The sequence below is a fragment of the Anabrus simplex genome, chromosome 1 (assembly GCF_040414725.1).
Source record: "Anabrus simplex isolate iqAnaSimp1 chromosome 1, ASM4041472v1, whole genome shotgun sequence".
Lineage (NCBI taxonomy): Eukaryota > Metazoa > Arthropoda > Insecta > Orthoptera > Tettigoniidae > Anabrus > Anabrus simplex.
Genome location: NC_090265.1, coordinates 272451504 through 272471210, shown reverse-complemented (window position 1 = coordinate 272471210; position 19707 = coordinate 272451504). Strand labels below are relative to the sequence as shown.

Here is a 19707-nt window from a genome sequence, read left to right as displayed (position 1 = left end):
TCTGGGGAAATTGCTCAATGGTATAGACAGAATCTTCGGTAAGAAGTACAAGAGGAAAAAAAGTAACTCCAAAACAAAAGTGCAGTTGAACAAAGTCAGGTGATGCAGGAAAAGGAAATGAAGTCTTAAAGTAAGTAGATGAATACTGTTACTTGGGTAGTAAAATAACTAACGATGGCAGAAGTAAGGAGGACATGAAATGCAGATTAGCACAAGTAAAAAAGGCCATTCTTAAGAAAAGAAATTTGCTCAGTTCGAACATGCAGTTGGTTTTTGAGGGAAGTGTAGGCAGTAAGGTTTGAATATGATAAGCAGATTAGAGCAGATGTAGGATGAAACAGTTATGTAGAAATGAAAAGGTTCGTACAGGATAGGGCACGATGGAGAGCTGCATCAAACCAGTCTATGGACAGATGACTCAAACAACAACAACCTTTATTCTTCAAATGGTTAGACCTCATTCAGTTAGGACTGGACTTATGAAGGAATAATTATCTTATATTTCTTCTTAAAATAATAAATAGCATCTGGGATTCAATGGAATGGAATTTGTTTGTACACTACCCTCCATCAAGGAAGTTTAACAAAAATATCTATGGAGTATTTTATTGTATATATTCTATCAATGCATTTTACTGCTCTTTAGTGTTCCTCGTACATCTGGAATATAATACAGAATGGAAAGGAAAGGGAAAATGAATAGTCTTTTTATTAAGTTAGGTAAAAATCATTGTAGTCCTAAGGTGGTGCAAACAGATGGAAATAATTTTAAAATTCAATTAAATATGGTCATATTTTGGAATACCGTACAAAAGTCAGTGGAAAGAGAATGAAAATTACGGATAAAAGGTGAAGAGAATGGTAAGTAAACTGTAATACTGTATACTTGGAGTGGATGGAATTCAGCCAGAAATTATACAAATAGAAACAATTTGACTTGCTTATTTATTATTGCTCCTAGTGGTGCATAGGCACCATTGAGGATACTCCATTCTTTCCAAACAGCCTTTTCAACAGTTCTCCTTCACTTAGATCTTAAATTAGATGCTGATTTATTGCCTTCTACAGATCTTTAGATATCACAATTCATCTCTTCATCTTCATAATTTGCTTTGATATCTGCTTTGTTGGCCTTTGAAATTTCATAGCCATATAAGAGAGCTTTTCTTGAGATGTTCTTATTTTGCCTAGCAGCATAGAGTTGAACCAAGCTCAATTAATTTTCCGAATTTCACTCTTGACATCATCACTGTTGCTCTATTTTTTTTTTTTTTTCAATTGGAACAGTGATACTAATGCACATGAGGGAATCTGCTTGATCAATTTCCTGCTCATTTACTGTTAGCTTAGTTACAAAACTTAAATTCTTAACTCTCATTTCCTTGGTTATTTGGACAATGGTAACTAACCCTATTTCTTCTGCTTTAATATTGCTTATTCCCATCTCTTCCATATTGTGAAATGATGGCATTATTAGACAAGTATCATAAACAAACCTATGCCCTCAAGGCTATTTTCCATCCCCATTGAATACACCTCCTTCCTGCTATAACTTGGCTGCTTGGCCTAAAATGAGCATATCAAGTGGAGCAACACTATGTCTAATCAACACCCAAGATGAAGGCAGACTACTGCTGGATGTTTCTGTTGGCAAATTCCAACCATAGGGAGTTTAGTCATATGGTACATATCAATCAATCAAACACTACTGATCTGTATTTAGGGCAGTTGCCCAGGTGGCATATTCCCTATCTGTTGTTTTCCTAGCCTTTTCTTACATGATTGCAAAGAAACTGGAAATTTATTGAACAATATGGTAAGCAAGCAATATACTAACTAATAAAATAAACACTACAGTATTACTTAATCACATTACATTTTATCCTGCAACATGTTAACAGAATTGAGAAATGTGGTTAATTAACTCACAGAATACTGAAAGGAATACATAACAGTGAAGAATGCAAGCAAGATACTAGTATATCTAACAAAATAACTACACTACAATTCTAAAATGCTCTTAGGAGTAACAGTTATGGAATTTAAAACAATCTTAAAATATCTTAATTTCAACAAGTAAATGGAAATAATAGAAATGTGGTTAAAACTAATTAGACAGATTATTACAGCTCGTAGATTATTATTATTTTTATTATTATGGGGAATGGAAATTCAAACTGCCCTTAAATGCTGAAAAATAAGCAGGATGTCTATAATAATTTCTCAACAACTGTCCGGCTCCATGGCTAAATGGTTAGTGTGCTGGCCTTTGGTCACAGGGGCCCCGGGTTCGATTTCCGGCAGGGTCGGGAATTTTAACCATCATTGGTTAATTTTGCTGGCACGGGGGCTGGGTGTGTGTGTTGTCTTCATCATCATTTCATCCTCATCAACGCGTGCAGGTCGCCTACGGGAGTCAAACCAAAAAGACCTGCAACTGGCGAGCCGAACATGTCTTCAACACTCCCGGCACTAAAAGACATACGCCATTTCATTTCATTCTCAACAACTTTTCTCAAAACTACACCAGAGTACTGAAATGCAAAGATATGAGAAAGATAATGCATTTTTTAAAATAGATCACAATACATTTACTGCTTCTTCAAGTGATTTATGGATAGTGAAAACAAAGTTACTGGACTGGTGGCATTAAATCCTGTTAATGCGTGAATAAAAATTAAAGTTTTGCAAGTCTCCTCTCCAACAGATTGTTGCATGGCTTGAATGTCATGAAATTCATCTGATAGAGTGGCAGACCACATTGAATGTCTTCAGAAGAATGATATAGCAGTAAGATTAAAATATTAATATCATCAGCTACTACAGTGACATGTTTTTCCTGGGCTATGTTTAAAGCTTCATTGACAATTAGTGTGTCTGCATCTCCTTTTGCATGAATGACGGAATGACCTCTTCCTTGAAAATAACTCCCCAGTATATTGATAAAGCGTTGTTTGTTCATTGAAAGAAATTTGTTTTTCTTATGATCACAGGCAAATTTTCATCAAAGGTACTACAACAGATTATCGCTTCATGTGCAATCTATACTCCATATCCTTTATATTTGTTTTTTCTTACCTATCTCAAAACTATTGTCGCTTTTCCATACCTTCTGTTGACATACGATTCGTGTTAAGACATCGCCAAATGTTGCAAAAGCAGACCATGGCAACCGGTGAATTAATGCACCTCCATCAAGAACATAGGAAGCACTTTCCTGGCATAGAGACCATTGTATTTCGTTGACATTCATACTATCTAATGAGCTTGCCAATGATGATTTATCAGTTTTTCTCATTTGCTGGGTACCATGGTCAAATAATGAAGTTGGTAGATTGGATAACTCGTAATTGAAAAACTCTCTTGCATCTTGAACATGATTATCCAAGGGAATGCAAGCAAGAATCCTCTGTGTTAAAAGACGCAAATCTACATGGTGAGTCTCACCAGCAGTAACAATCCCTTTCCCCGATATTTTCATGGTTTCTGCTTGGTCTGATTTCAATAAAGTTTCATCTTTAAGAAGTTAGCCTGTAAGTTCATCTTGGATGTTTCTTCCAATAAATTCAGCATTTATTGCAGTAACTTTGTGTTTACTATCTGCTATTTTTTTAGCTATTGGCTTTACGTCACACTGACACAGATAGGTCTTATGGAGACGATGGGACAGGAAAGGGCTAGGACTGGGAAGGAAGCGGCCATGGCCTTAATTAAGGTAGAGCCCCAGCAGTTGCCTGGTGTGAAAATGGGAAACCACGGAAAACCATCTTCAGGGCTGCCGATAGTGGGGTTCAAACACACTATATCCCGAATACTCGATACTGGCCGCACTTAAGCGACTGCAGCTATCAAGCTCATTTTTTTACTATCTGTAATTCCATTTAAAATATTCCATAAATCACTTGAAGCAGTAAATGGATTGTGATCTATAAAAAACTTTTTCATATCTTTGAAATCTCTGGCCATGCTTGCATCAGTTAAATCAGTATGTTCTTCACTACTGATTCGTGAAATACTGGTCAGCAAACTCATTGCACATGTTATTTCACTGCATTTAAAATGGCTCAAAATCCAAGTTGCACATTGATTTTGAGTCATTCCTCCTTCATGAGTTACACCAGAATGACTTTTACTGCATTTCATGAGCGTTTGCTCAAGGTACATATTGGTCCAAACACCAGCTCACTTCCTTTCCTTTCTTCCAACAGTAAAATGGCCTTTATTCAGCATTTTGTAGAGTTCTGGATTCACTGTTTTCAGTTCCCACATTTGTTGAAGGTATATTCTTGTGTATTTAGCATAATTACAAAGAACTAAACTCATAAAAAAGTAGCATATGCTCAACCGCAAATAAGTGCATTTCAAAATTTTGTGATCGCTCAGGGTCATACAGGTGTATTTTTAAATCATTTTCCTCTCTATTTCATCTTTGTAAACATTTTACTTTTAAAACCCATAATCATATTCTTTTTCAGCATGAAATTTCCTGTAATTTGATACCACATAAGATTTTTTATGCACGACAGTATGGATGTATTAGTATGTTGATTAAGAGCTTGTTACCTACCATTTACAACAAGAAACATTTTTGTTGCAATAAGTGCCACCTCTAACACTATTTCTACTGCATTATATTACTGACAGTCAAAAATCCAACAGCATTGGAAGGAACATTTCTCCACTCTTCTCAATCGGAGTTCAAATGCTGCTGGAGACTTTCTCGATGATGTGCCTCTATATTCCCAACAACCATGGAGGTTCTCCCACCAACATTCAAGGAATCCAATGCTGTTCTCAGTAAACTGAAACCTGGCAAGGCTCCTGGCCCAGATAACATTCCTCTGGCCACCATAGCTCAATTGGTAGAGCAACCAACGCGAAATCGGGAGGTTGTGGGTTCGGATCCCACTGGTGTCTGGTTGGCCATTTTTGTTCTGTACTTAACATCTCTTCAACACGTACTAAATGTACGTAACACGACCTAATAGGTTGAAAGTCGGTTTCGATTACAATGCGGTCGTGAAAATTCAATATTCATTGACTTGGCCCTCAACGGGCAACTTAAACGCACTCTACAGTGTGATGGTAGTAGTACCAGACCTGTAGCTCAGATCCTTTCCAACAGAACAAAGATGGATGGCCTAGGCCACCATAGCTCAATTGGTAGAGCAACCGACGCAAAATCGGGAGGTTGTGGGTTCGGATCCCACTGGTGTCTGGTTGGCCATTTTTGTTCTGTACTTAACATCTCTTCAACACGTACTAAATGTACGTAACATGACCTAATAGGTTGAAAGACAGTTTCGATTACAATGGGGTCGTGAAAATTCAATATTCATTGACATGGCCCTCAACGGGCAACTTAAACGCACTCTACAGTGTGATGGTAGTAGTACCAGACCTGTAGCTCAGATCCTTTCCAACAGAACAAAGATGGCCTAGGCCACCATAGCTCAATTGGTAGAGCAACCAACGCGAAATCGGGAGGTTGTGGGTTCGGATCCCACTGGTGTCTGGTTGGCCATTTTTGTTCTGTACTTAACATCTCTTCAACACGTACTAAATGTACGTAACACGACCTAATAGGTTGAAAGTCGGTTTCGATTACAATGCGGTCGTGAAAATTCAATATTCATTGACTTGTCCCTCAACGGGCAACTTAAACGCACTCTACAGTGTGATGGTAGTAGTACCAGACCTGTAGCTCAGATCCTTTCCAACAGAACAAAGATGGATGGCCTAGGCCACCATAGCTCAATTGGTAGAGCAACCGACGCAAAATCGGGAGGTTGTGGGTTCGGATCCCACTGGTGTCTGGTTGGCCATTTTTGTTCTGTACTTAACATCTCTTCAACACGTACTAAATGTACGTAACATGACCTAATAGGTTGAAAGTCAGTTTCGATTACAATGGGGTCGTGAAAATTCAATATTCATTGACTTGGCCCTCAACGGGCAACTTAAACGCACTCTACAGTGTGATGGTAGTAGTACCAGACCTGTAGCTCAGATCCTTTCCAACAGAACAAAGATGGCCTAGGCCACCATAGCTCAATTGGTAGAGCAACCAACGCGAAATCGGGAGGTTGTGGGTTCGGATCCCACTGGTGTCTGGTTGGCCATTTTTGTTCTGTACTTAACATCTCTTCAACACGTACTAAATGTACGTAACACGACCTAATAGGTTGAAAGTCGGTTTCGATTACAATGCGGTCGTGAAAATTCAATATTCATTGACTTGGCCCTCAACGGGCAACTTAAACGCACTCTACAGTGTGATGGTAGTAGTACCAGACCTGTAGCTCAGATCCTTTCCAACAGAACAAAGATGGCCTAGGCCACCATAGCTCAATTGGTAGAGCAACCAACGCGAAATCGGGAGGTTGTGGGTTCGGATCCCACTGGTGTCTGGTTGGCCATTTTTGTTCTGTACTTAACATCTCTTCAACACGTACTAAATGTACGTAACACGACCTAATAGGTTGAAAGTCGGTTTCGATTACAATGCGGTCATGAAAATTCAATATTCATTGACTTGGCCCTCAACGGGCAACTTAAACGCACTCTACAGTGTGATGGTAGTAGTACCAGACCTGTAGCTCAGATCCTTTCCAACAGAACAAAGATGGCCTAGGCCACCATAGCTCAATTGGTAGAGCAACCGACGCAAAATCGGGAGGTTGTGGGTTCAGATCCCACTGGTGTCTGGTTGGCCATTTTTGTTCTGTACTTAACATCTCTTCAACACGTACTAAATGTACGTAACACGACCTAATAGGTTGAAAGTCGGTTTCGATTTAGTGAAATTGCTCCAGTGGTTTAGGAGGAGATGTGTCATTTACACACGCATAGATCCATTTTTTTTTGCTAGTTGCTTTACGTCGCACCGACACAGATAGGACTTATGGCGACGATGGGACGGGGAAGGGCTAGGAGTTGGAAGGAAGCGGCCGTGGCCTTAATTAAGGTACAGCCCCAGCATTTGCCTGGTGTGAAAATGGGAAACCACGGAAAACCATAGTCAGGGCTGCCGACAGTGGGGTTCGAACCTACTATCTCCCGAATACTGGATACTGGCCACACTTAAGCGACTGCAGCTATCGAGCTCGGTAGATCCATTTTTATATATAGTAAGAAGAAGATAACATTTTTATATATAGTTTTTTGATTATTTTTATATCTCACCCCGTTCGCCCCTCACTTGGACTTGTAAAAAATCCGAAGTATTACTATTCATCTCAGAGACCCTGAAATATATGGATTCGAAACTGTTTTTAATTATTTCTATATCTCACCACCCCATTCACTCTCCACCTAAAAGGGGGTTGAACTTGGACTTTTAAAAAATTCTGGAGTATTACTTTTCAAGTCAGCGACCCCGAAAACTATGAATTCGACACTATTCTTGATTATTTTTATAACTAACCCCCCCTCCCTTAAGGGTGCTGGGATGGCCACCCCCACAGTGCTCGAGGAGAGAGAGAGAGAGAGAGAGAGACACACACACGGACGCACGCACGCACGCACACACACACATTTTAATACAGTATATAGTAAGATTTTTGTACTTCACCCCCTTTCCATCCCCGCTCAAAGGAGTCCTATGAGTGCCTTACCCAACAGTATATTTTTTCCAGATAGTAAGTCTTATGTGTACCAATTTTGGTTGGCAGCTATGCCCAAACGTAAATGCATAATCTCGCTGTTCTAGAATCCTGGAGCTGACGTTGCCATGGTTACGGCAGTTAATTTCTTTTATCCGATTCCTAGAGCAGGGGTAGTGTGGTGCCATTATCTCCGTAACGGTTGGTTTTAGGGTCTTGAAACATAGTTTTCGGGCCCATAGGGCTTACCGAATTTTGTTCTTTGCGTCAAGAGGATTAAATTGAGCTTTGTCTCGTCCTTATACGACAAATTCGATATTTTGCCTATATTAGCCTATTATTTTTATATCTCCCCCCTCCCCCCATGCCGCCCACCGCAAATTGTTTTGAAAATAAAATACAGCCCAGGTTACTCACTGGCAATGTAGCTTTCTATAAGTGAAGAATTTTTTTAAATCGGTTCAGTAGTTTTTGTGTCTATTCGTTACAAATATACAAATTTTTCCTCTTTATAATATTAGTATAGATGTCTAGGCAAATCATTCATCAAAATATTATCTCTGATCCATTTCCAATCACTCAAGGATTGAAACAAGGGCGTATGCTTGCTCTAACACTCTTCACTCTTTATCCAGCTGCCATGCGATATGTAACATCTACAGACAACCAAGGTGTAAAGGTCAGATATTGCTTCAAAGGGGGGCTGTTCAATCTGGCTAGACTTCACTCCCAAAAGCTTATTAAGATTTCCTCTGTTACGGAGTCGCAATATGCAGGTAACGCTGTTGCACCTGTTCCCACATCTGAGGAGCTCCAACAGTCAGTCAGTTCTTTCAAGAGTGCTTGCGATTGTTTTGGTCTCTCCATTGTTTGTCCAACCCTTGTCCTATTTCCCTACGGGGTTGGGTATGAGGTGAGATGAATCTGTCGTGGCAGGTTTTTATGACCAGATGCCCTTCCTGACGTCAACCTCATCAGAGGAGTTAATGAGATGAAATGAATTTTTTTTTGCTAGTTGCTTTACGTCGCACCGATACAGATAGGTCTTATGGCGATGATGGGACAGGAAAGGGCTAGGAGTGAGAAGGAAGCGGCTGTGGCCTTAATTAAGGTACAGCCCCAGCATTTGCCTGGTGTGAAAATGGGAAACTACGGAAAACCATTTTCAGGGCTGCCGACAGTGGGGTACGAACCTACTATCTCCCAAATACTGGATACTGGCCGCACTTAAGCGACTGCAGCTATCGAGCTTGGTATGAAATGAATGACGTGATATATGACAGTAGGGAGAGGGTGAAACCTGGTGCCGGCACATAGCCTACTCCTGTCGAATAGCACTAAGGGGTCTACTCAAGGCTTAATGTTCCCATCCAACGGACGAATCACCATCAACAGCGTCATATGCCCTCACTCCATATGAGCACTGTGGAGAAGTTTGGAATTTAATCCAGGCTTTTGGCACACTATCTAGTGATTAGAAATTGTATACCACAACCTCCCCTACCCTACCGGCCAACATTCTGATGGTGAAATTTTTTTCGACCAACGGGACTCGAACTGGCTAACCTCGGTGTCAGACCATTTAGACTTCCGCACCGTAACGATCGTGGCCACCAGGTGGGCTGTTTTGGTCTCTCCATTAATGTTTGGAAAACCAAAGCACTCGCACAGCTTGCACCTGGTTCGAACCTCCCAACTTTCAATATCTCCATTGTGGATACTTCACTTGAGCTGGTCGACCACATTTTATATCTAGGAAGTATCCTCTTAACAAATGCTAACTGCTCACAAGATGTGGATAGGAGAACTGGTGCTGCCCACTCAGCATTTGGACGTTTATCCTGTTGTGTCTTCACGAATAAGGACCTTACAATGCATACCAAGATCTTGGTTTACCATGCTGTTGTCATATCAACACTGCTTTACAACTGTGAAACTTACACCCTCTACTGTCACGATATCAAAATGCTAGAGCGCTTCCATCTGCAAAAACTTAGATCTATCTTGAACATCAAATGGGAGGACCCTGCCACCCACTTGCAGTTCCTGAGAACGCACATTCTATAAGCATTGAGGCTACCATTATTGGCCACTGTCTCAAATAGATAGGGCACATCCGTTGCATGAGTGAAACCAGGCTTCCTTGTCAGCTCCTGTATGGTGAACTCTGCTCTGGGACAAGACTTCATGGTGCCCCTTTGAGGTGTTTTAAGGATTAGCTAAAGCATACTATGTAAAGAATTGGAATTAACATTCAAAGCTGGGATATGCTTGCTGGGAATCGTAAACTTTGGCGCCACACTGTTTCTACATCAGTTACGGTGTTTGAAGAGGAACAATGACGACGTGAAGAGGATAAAAGACAAGCATGGAAGCTCCGTCACACTCAGCCCCGCCCTCCCCCACCCATTCCATGTGATCTGTGTGGACGTATTGTAATGGTGCAAGGATATGCTGTGTTTTAATTTATGATGATATGGTTCTGGTTGAAATTATTTTTTGTGTATTTGTTTATAAATTATTATAACTGTGTGATTTTATATTCCAGATGTTATTGCTTCAATGTCGATGTTTAAAATGAAGTGAATATTATGTTATAGAATAGTTCTTTGCAATAACAACATTAAAGAAAAGAAAAGTGTTGCCATGGTGATGATATAATAATAATAATAATAATAATAATAATAATAATAATAATAATAATAATAATAATAATAATAGATATGAGTCTGATAATGAAGGAAGTAAAGAAGATAGAGATTGGTTTGAAGATGTATATTGTGTAAGAAAGAGAAAGGATTGAAGTCTGATATATAAAAAGAAAATATTCTAAAGTTTAATAATTGAAGATTCAAAAGAAGATTTAGAAGTAATTCTACCATAGAGAATTTAAGAGAAATTGAAGGTGTCTATTTCCAGATGTTGGATGAGAATGTTTAGGAGAATCTGAAGAAATTTGTAACACAAAGAGCCAGGCCAGTTACAATTTTTGATGCTGCCAATGTGGAGCATGAGAACCCAATCTAGTGTTAAAGAAAAGCAAACAGAAGAATACATCATAGAGATAAGTATACAGAATGAGGATAATGATTGACCTCTATTTTGAGTACATACTATTCAGTGCTTTTGTGTAGTGTTGGCTACTGAATGCATGATTCGAAGCAGTGTATCGACTCATTCACGTGTCCGAGTGAATCGATTCACAAGAACGGCAAGCTCACGACGATTCAGCTTACTCCCAGCGGACAGTTCTGAGTGGCGCACTCACTGGACGTTGACGGGGAGCCGAGCTTCCGCTGCAGCAAGACAGTGAACCATGGCACATCGAAAGAACCGTGAACGAGCGCGGCTCAGTGAGACACAAGATACACATGGCTCCTTATCGGCTCACTGGACACGCGGAGAGCCGAGCTTCCGCTGCAGCGAGACATACAGTGAGCCATGGCACACCGAAAGAATCGTGAACGAGCATGGCTCAATGAGACACAAGATACACGGCTCCTTATCGGCACACTGGACAGTTGGACACTGGCGGAGAGCCGAGCTTCCGCTGCAGCGAGACATACAGTGAGCCATGGTACAGTACACTAAAAGAATCCTATGCTATAATGGATTCTCGAGCTCAGCTCATTTGAAAATAATACCCATTTGCATTCACTGTCCTCTTCTTACAGGGAGGTTTAAATAATGATGGTTTTATTTGCAGTGTTAAAAAGGTAGTCAAAACATAATTCTGAAGTAGCAAGTAAGTAGGTAGGCTATTAGGTTATACTATTTATTAGTTTAATGAATCTTAGTATTATAACCTAGTTGACATTCGACAATTAAACTCTACTCTAGCCTGCCCTATGACTATGAGTCATGCTCATGACCACTCAAAAGTACCTGTTTTATATTGGAAAGAACGACTCAGTATTCTCTCAGTTCATATGTCACATCGTTGCATAAGACTTCAATCATATGTGGACAGACGCAATAACTTAACCAACAGTATGTTGAATCAGAAAACCAGTGGGCTACTGTACATCTCGGGTAGCCTATACAAAATATGACGATTTAAAAAATCCTCAGCTGATAGAAAAATGCATATTTTCAAAAATGACTGGGCGAGTTGTTGTGCGGTTAGTATCGCGTAGCTATGCGCTTGCGTTCGGGGGATGGTGGGTTTGAATCCCACCATCGGCAGCCATTAAGATGGTTTTCCGTAGTTTCCCCATTTTCACACCAGGAAATGATGGGAATGTACCTCAATTCAGGCCACGGCTGCTACCTTCCTAATCCTAACCTTTCCCACCCTGCGTCGCCGGAAACCTTCGATGTATTAGAGTGACAAGCATTTTATTCTAAGAAAGGAGTTTATAGTATGAAGACCAGATGGCAGCTGCGAGCACTGAATGCTGTTGCTGCTGTCTTACCAGCACATACTAGACAGATGCAGTAGGAGCGGTGACTAATGTGCCGTGAATCGGATCACTGTATCGATTCAGTAACGTGAAGGGAATCAAATGAATCGATTCAGTAAAATGAATCGAATGTCCCATCACTACTTTTGTGGAGTATGAATACATACATACATCATCATTATAAACTGTTATGCCTTTCAGCGTTTGTCTGCAAGCCTCTGTGAATTTACTAAACGTCACCACAATCCTCTATTTGCAACTAGTGCTGTGGCCTCATCATCAGAAACTGAGTCTAACCATCATCGTCTTGGTCTCCCTCTACTTCTCTTACCCTCCATAACAGAGTCCATTATTCTCCTTTTCCGTGGTTTCCCATTTTCACACCAGGCAAATGCTGGGGCTGTACCTTAATTAAGGCCACGGCCGCTTCCTTCCAACTCCTAGGCCTTTCCTATCCCATCGTCGCCATAAGACCTATCTGTGTCGGTGCGACGTAAAGCCCATAGCAACCATTATTCTCCGGTAACCTATCCTCCTCCATTCGCCCAACATGACCCCACCAACAAAGCCAATTTATGCGTACAGCTTCATCCATCGGATTCATTCCTAACTTAGCCTTTATCTTTTCATTCTGAGTACCCTCCTGCCATTGTACCCATCTGTTTGTACAAGCAATCGTTATTGCTACTTTCATGTCTGTTACGTCTAAATTATGAATAAGATATTCTGAGACCATCCAGCTTTCGCTTCCCGTAAAGCAAAGTTGGTCTGAAAAAAGACCATTGTAAAGATAGTTTCGTCTAGGAGCTGACTTCCTTCTTACAGAATACTGTTGATCGCAACTGCGAGCTCACTGCATTAGCTTTACTGCACCTTGATTCAATCTCACTTACTATCCTGGGAGAACACACATCCTAAATACTTGAAATTATCTAACCTGTTCCAGCTTTGTATTACCAATCTGACATTCAATTCTGTTGAATTTGTTACCTACTGACATCAATTTAGTCTCCGAAAGGCTAATTTTCATACCATATTCATTGCACCTATTTTCAAGTTCTAGTATATTAGACTGCAGCCTTTCAGCACAATCTGCCATTAAGACCAAGTCATCAGCATAGGCCAGACTGCTTACTATGTTTCCACCTAACTGAATGCCTCCCTGCCACTTTATACCTTTCAGCAGATGATCCATGTAAACTACAAACAACAAAGGTGAAAGATTACAGCCTCATCTGACCCCTGTAAGTACCCTGAACCAAGAACTCATTCTACCATCAATTCTCACTGCAGCCTAATTGTCGACATAAATGCCTTTGATTGATTTTAATAATCTACCTCTGATCCCATAGTCCCCCAGTATAGTGAACATCTTTTCCTTCGGTACCCAGTCATATGCTTTCTCTAGATCTACTAAACATAAACACAATTGTCAACACAACTGTAGCATTTTCAATTACCTGGCGCATACTGAAAATCTGATCCTGACAGGCCCTCTGTGGTCTGAAACCATACTGGTTTTCATCCTTCTTCCTCTCAACCAATGATCGCACCCTCCCTTCCAAGATGCCAGTGAATACTTTGCTTGGTATAATAATCAATGAGATACCTCGATGGTTGTTGCAATCCTTCCTGTTCCCTTACTTATACATAAGTACAATTACTGCTTTTGTCCAATCTGAAGGTACCTTACCAACACTCCATGCTAATTATTCTATGAAGCCATTTCACCCCTGCCTTCCCACTATACTTCACCATTTCAGGTCTAATTTCATCTATTCCTGCTGCTTTACGACAATGGAGTTTATTTACCTTCCTTTCCATTTCTTCAAGCATAATTTACCAACATCATTTTACTCCTCCCCATCAGCTCCATTGCTCGTGACACCACCATGAAAATTTCCATTTACGTTGAGAAGATTTTCAAAATATTCCTCCACCTGTCCGGTGATTCCCTCGGATCTATTATGAATTCACCTGTATAACCCAAAACACTGTTTATTTCCATTTTCCCTCCCTTCCTAAGATTTTTTATTACTATCCAGAAAGGTTTCCCTGCTGCTTGACCTAGCATTTACAGGTTATTACCAAAATTTTTCCACGACTTTTTTTTGGGATTCAACAACTATTTGTTTTGTTCTGTGTTTTTTTTCACGTATGTAAAATTCCCTGTTGCATCAGCCCTTGTTTGGACCCATTTTTGATAAGACTTCTTTTTACGCTTGCAAACTGCTCTCACTTCAATCATTCCACCAAGATGTTCGCTTTTTCCCCATCCTTACACACATTTGTTCCTAGGCATTCCCTTGCTGTTTCTACTACAGCATCCCTATATGCCACCCATTCTCATTCTACATCCTGAACCTAATTACTGTTCATTGTTTGGAACCTTTCACTGATTATATCCATGCACTTCTGTCTAATTTCCTTGTCCTGGCAATTTTCTACCCTTATTCGTTTGCAGACATATTTCACTTTCTCTATCCTAGGCATAGAGATACTTAGTTCACTGCAGATCAGATAGTGGTCTGTTTCATCAAAAAATCCATGAAAAACCCATACATTCCTAACAGATTTCCCAAATTCAAAGTTGGTTAAGATATAGTCTATTATGGATCTGGTATCCCTACCCTCCCATGTGTAGCAGTGAATAGCCTTATGCTTGAAGAATGTATTCATAACTGCTAAACACATACTGGCACAGAAGTCCAGCAGATGCTTCCCATTCCTATTAGCTTCCGTATCTTCCCCACATTTACCAATCACCCTTTCGTATCCTTCAGTTCTATTTCCAACTCTCACATTGAAATTTCCCATTAGCACTATGCTATCCTTGCTGTTGACCCTAACTACGATGTCACTCAATGCTTCATAAAACTTGTCAATTTCATCCTCATCTGCAACCTCACATGGTGAATACACTGAGACAATTCTCGTCCTAATTCCTCCAACTGCCAAATCTACCCACATCATTCGCTTGTTTACATGCCCAACAGAAACTTGCGTGCAATAGTATTCCTGATGAACAGCCCTACCCCAGACTTTGCCTTTCCTTTTTCAACACCCGTCAAGTACACTTTATAATCTCCTCCTCGTTATCTCCTCTTACCCGAATATCACTTACTCCTAGCACATTCATATGCATCCTCTTTGCCGACTCAGCCAGTTCTACTTTCTTTCTTCGATAAGCCCCATTAATATTGATAACTCCCCATCAAATTCCATTTCATTCGCCAAGTTGTTTCCAAGGAGTCCCTCGCCTGTCAAATGGGAGTGGGACTTCGTTACTCCCATAGGTCCAAGGCTTGCTTAAAATGTTCTGAGCTCGGTAAATTCATGAAGCAGGATGCTACCCTACTTACACATAGTCCAAGTGAGGATCTCTCTCCTCCAACGGGTTATGGACCACCGGTGGATTGTATAGCTCTAGCCGCCTGAGCACAAGGAAAGCCATGACTCAGAATATGTCCGAGATGCCCACTCTCATTCCGTTTTTTTTTACCTAGTGGCTTTACACCGCACCTACACAGATAGGTCTTATGGCGAAGATGGGAGAGGAAAGGGCTAGGAGTTGGAAGGAAGCGGCCGTGGCCTTAATTAAGGTACAGCCCAGCATTTGCCTGGTGTGAAAATGGGAAACCACGGAAAACCATCTTCAGGGTTGTCGACAGTAGCATTCAAACCCACTAGCTCCTGGATGCAAGCACACAGCTGCGCGCTCCTAACCGCACGGCCAACTCGCCCGGTACTCCCATTCCATAGCAACTGGTATCCCGACTCTCAGGACCACTTACTAGGCCACTCAGCCCATCGTTCACGAACTAGGACATGACTACAGTAACCATGAGTATGAATACTAGTGAGAATAATAGTAATGTTATAAATTTGAGAGGGAGAATAGTGCCTAATGGAAGTCTGATCAGGAGAGAGGAAAAAAAAAAAAAAAGAAATTGAGGAGAGCAGCTCTGACACTAGCACACAAAGTTTTAATGAAAGTTGGGTTCATAGTGAAAATATGTCTGTAAAAAAAAAGTGTATGAAATTGTCATGAGTGGTGAAGGAGAAAGTAGTGAGCAGAATCAAAGCAATATGGGGAGTAATATTGATTTTATGAAGTTGTTATTGGAGCAGATGGTTCAATTAAATGGGAAGATTCAGAAAATCAGTGATCAAGGGAAGGAATTAAAATAGGATTTGTGTAACCAAGGGATAGAATTTAGTGATAAGATTGAAAGTCAACAGAAGGAGTACGTGCAAAATGCTCAGTGAGAAAATGGAAATATTAATATTATTAGTGAAGGTTGTTTAATGGAAGAGGAGTCTTTGATGAAGATACAGGATGTTAAGGATGTTAGTGCAAGTAAGGAGGTTAATGTTAAGCCAGTGAGGTGTCAAAGTGATGATTCCGAGATGAATGAAACTTACGTTAAGAGAGTCGAGAGCGACAGTGATAATGATATGAATGATGTGCAAGTGGGAGGTGATATGAAAGGTGTGAAAGACAAAGTAATTGTGGGGGAATATAGTAAGTGTGGGGATCTTGAAGTCAATGACAGTAGTGATTTCAGTAAGAGAAAGAGAGAGTGAATGAGGGGACATGTGAGAAGAGTAGCATGAAGGAGATTGAGGTATTTAAAGCTGGTATGTTGGATAAGGATGAGTGGACTAAAACTGTCACTGTTGTGTATAAAGGAGATTATAGGTCACGTTGTGTGTATAAGGAATTTGCCGGAGGGGTGGTAACTATTATGGGGATTCAGAATTTGAAAATCTTATAAGGAGTAATTGTGTTGGAAATTATTTGGGGGGGGGGGGGGGTGGAAAATTTAAGGAAAGTGAGAGTGACAATGTATGTGAGAAAACAAGAAATAGATTGAAAAATGTGATTAGTGATTTGAATGATGTTGTGAATAACGTAAGGATGTTGTGAATAATGTAAGAAATGTAAGATCCATGCATGTTGTACAGTAAGAATAGGGATGTTGTGATTATGAAACTTATATGTGTTTAGAATAACAGTCTGTGTATGTCATGTATAAAAAATGGGAAGAGAGCTTTCATGTGATGTTGGTAGCAGTTTTAGATCATTTGACAAATGAGGAGGTTAGTCATAGGAAGATTAAGCAGCAGGGGAGGTATCTTGAGGATAGCATTAAATTAGGGGAGGCAATGTCACTCAAGGTGCCACACACTGATTTTAGCATGAGGTTAAGTGCTGGCACATGGGCATTTGATGAAAGCCAGTTATTTAAATCACCTTTACAGATATTAAGCCAAGAATCTCAAGCATCAGACAGTACTGAGATGTCAAATCAGGGGAGTGAAGAATCAAAGGCAACATGTTTAGATGATGCTGGAGATACAAACTGGAGCAAAAGTGACTCAGAAAAAAAAGAGTGTAGAAACTGGAAAAGTAGAGAAGAAGTGTATTGGTGAACAGCAGAATAGAAGTTATTGGGTCTTTTAAAAAAAAAAAAAAAAAAAAAGAGTGGAACTGATTTTGAAAGTGGTAATTTGAAGCAGAATGAACATGAAATGAAAGAGAGTGATAAATATTGCCAAGACAGAGGTGAAAGCAAATGATCTAACAGACATAATGACAAAGATAAATCACATGAAAAGAGTAAAAGAGCTTAAGTAAAAGAACATGAAAAAGACATTAGAAAGGACAGTATAAGAACAGACAGAAGAAGAAGGAAAATAAGTTATATTACACATGACGCACAAGTGTGAGGCAAATATTTTATTTATTTCAATAATTTATAGGGAGATATATTACAAGGTGGCAGACTCCCAAATCATTTGTTTATTTATTCTTTTCTCACATAATTTCAAAGAATTTAGGAATTTATCTAACATCTCCCTTGGTAAATTATTTCCTACTATTCCAATCCCTAACTCTTCTTCCTATAAAAGAATATTTGCTTCTATTTTTCCTCTCTGAATTCCAACTTTATCATCATCTTTATCAACATTTGTACAATGGACATATAAATGACTTTTTGTTGGCTGCTCCATCCGCACTTTTTTTTTTTTTTTTTTTGCTAATGGCTTTACGTCACACCAACACAGATAGGTCTTATGGTGACGAAATCCGCACTTTTGTGGATTGAGCACTCCATATTCAAATTCTAATAGTTTGTTTTTATTACCTTGTACTTCCAACATTTAAAACCACCACTGAACTTATTTGTCTACCAAGGTCATTCCATGCCATCTCTCCACTAGCAGCTTGGAATATACCATTTAGTTGAGCAGCTCACCTCCTTTATCTTGAGTCATCCCAGCCTTAACTTTGCAACATTTTTGTAATACTACTCTTTTGTTGGAAATCACCCTTAACAAATTGAGCTGATTATTTTAATTTTTTCCATTTCTCGAATCAAGTAATCCTCGGGAGGTTCCCATTCACAGAAACCATACTCTAATTGTGGTCTTACCAGTGACTTATATGCCCTCTCCTTTACATCCTTACTATAACTGCAAATAATACATTTCATCAATGTTCTGTACTGATCTTGAATATTCAGAATATATAGAGATTTGAGGATATCCACCCAATCAATACAATTTTTTAAATTTTATTGTACTGATTGGGTGGAAATCCTCAAATATCTATACATTCTGAACATCCTTACTACAACCCGTAACTACCAAATGGCAAGATCTGAAGAAAAAAATCACGCTGGTGGATATCGCCATGCAACAAGAGCTGGTCAAGGCATGCAGATATTACATTCTATTGTAAATGTAGTGACTTTGAATACCTCCTGAATAAAATTGGCCCAAATATATCAAATGCTGATACCAAGACTAGTATGTACAAGTGTAATTTTATTAGCAACAAGTTACTTTAAAAACAAGAAGAAAAATTTCAATTCGTAAGCTCTTCATATTTTATCCAAATATGTTTTTAATCCAAGTGTTTGTTAATTGGGTAGTGTTTTAAGACCTATTCTTTCTGTTAATTTTAATCTGTACAAAGGGAATGTGGCTGATGATGTCCACATAAGAAGGAAACGTCCTGCAAAAATTACGAGATTATAGAAATCAGAGAATTATTTGTTGTGGTGAAAAAGTGGACCTTTATCATAATTTTCTTATTATATACTAGACATTCACCACGGACCAAGAAAAATGAGATTCATAACCTGTGGTCTGTTTTGAGCTGTCAACGGAGAGATAGCGTGGAATGACATTAGTAGAAGAATAAGCTTGAGTAGAGCTATTAAAAGTAGAAAAGATCATAATATGAAGATAAATATTAGGACAAATATTCATCTATATGTAAACAAATAAGGGATTGGAATACAGTACATTATGAAGGGAGATAAAAATTTGATAAATTTCCATGCTCTTTGAAAACGTTTAAGAATAATCTAGGTAAACAATTGATAAATAATCTGCCACCTGGGTGATAGCCCTAAATGCAGATTATTGATGACTGATTGATATACTTGCTTGCCTTGCAATGTTGGTACCAATGTGAAAAACTACCAATTTCTCCTTACCTCCTTCACCTCTTCTACTTTCCTCAACACCTACCTTTAACTAATTCCTGGATAACACTCTATCCTAGTTCTGTTTCCTCCACACACTTTCCCCCATATGACGAACAACAGAGTCTCCCATGACTAGAGTCTCAACCCCACCCACCTCATTTGATCCCCTCCTCTCCTGCTCTCCCCCGTCTTTCCTGA

The 19707-nt window shown here is 39.6% G+C and overlaps 3 non-coding genes across 3 annotated transcripts; all 3 read left to right on the top strand.

Moving 5' to 3' along the window:
• Nucleotides 1–5144: 5144 nt before the first annotated feature.
• On the top strand, nucleotides 5145–5218 carry TRNAL-CAA (transfer RNA leucine (anticodon CAA)). Its single transcript has one exon. It is a non-coding gene; the product is annotated as a tRNA-Leu (tRNA).
• A 524-nt stretch (nucleotides 5219–5742) lies between these two features.
• On the top strand, nucleotides 5743–5816 carry TRNAL-CAA (transfer RNA leucine (anticodon CAA)). The gene has a single exon. It is a non-coding gene; the product is annotated as a tRNA-Leu (tRNA).
• An 817-nt stretch (nucleotides 5817–6633) lies between these two features.
• TRNAL-CAA (transfer RNA leucine (anticodon CAA)) lies at nucleotides 6634–6707 on the top strand. The gene has a single exon. It is a non-coding gene; the product is annotated as a tRNA-Leu (tRNA).
• The last annotated feature ends 13000 nt before the right edge of the window (nucleotides 6708–19707 follow it).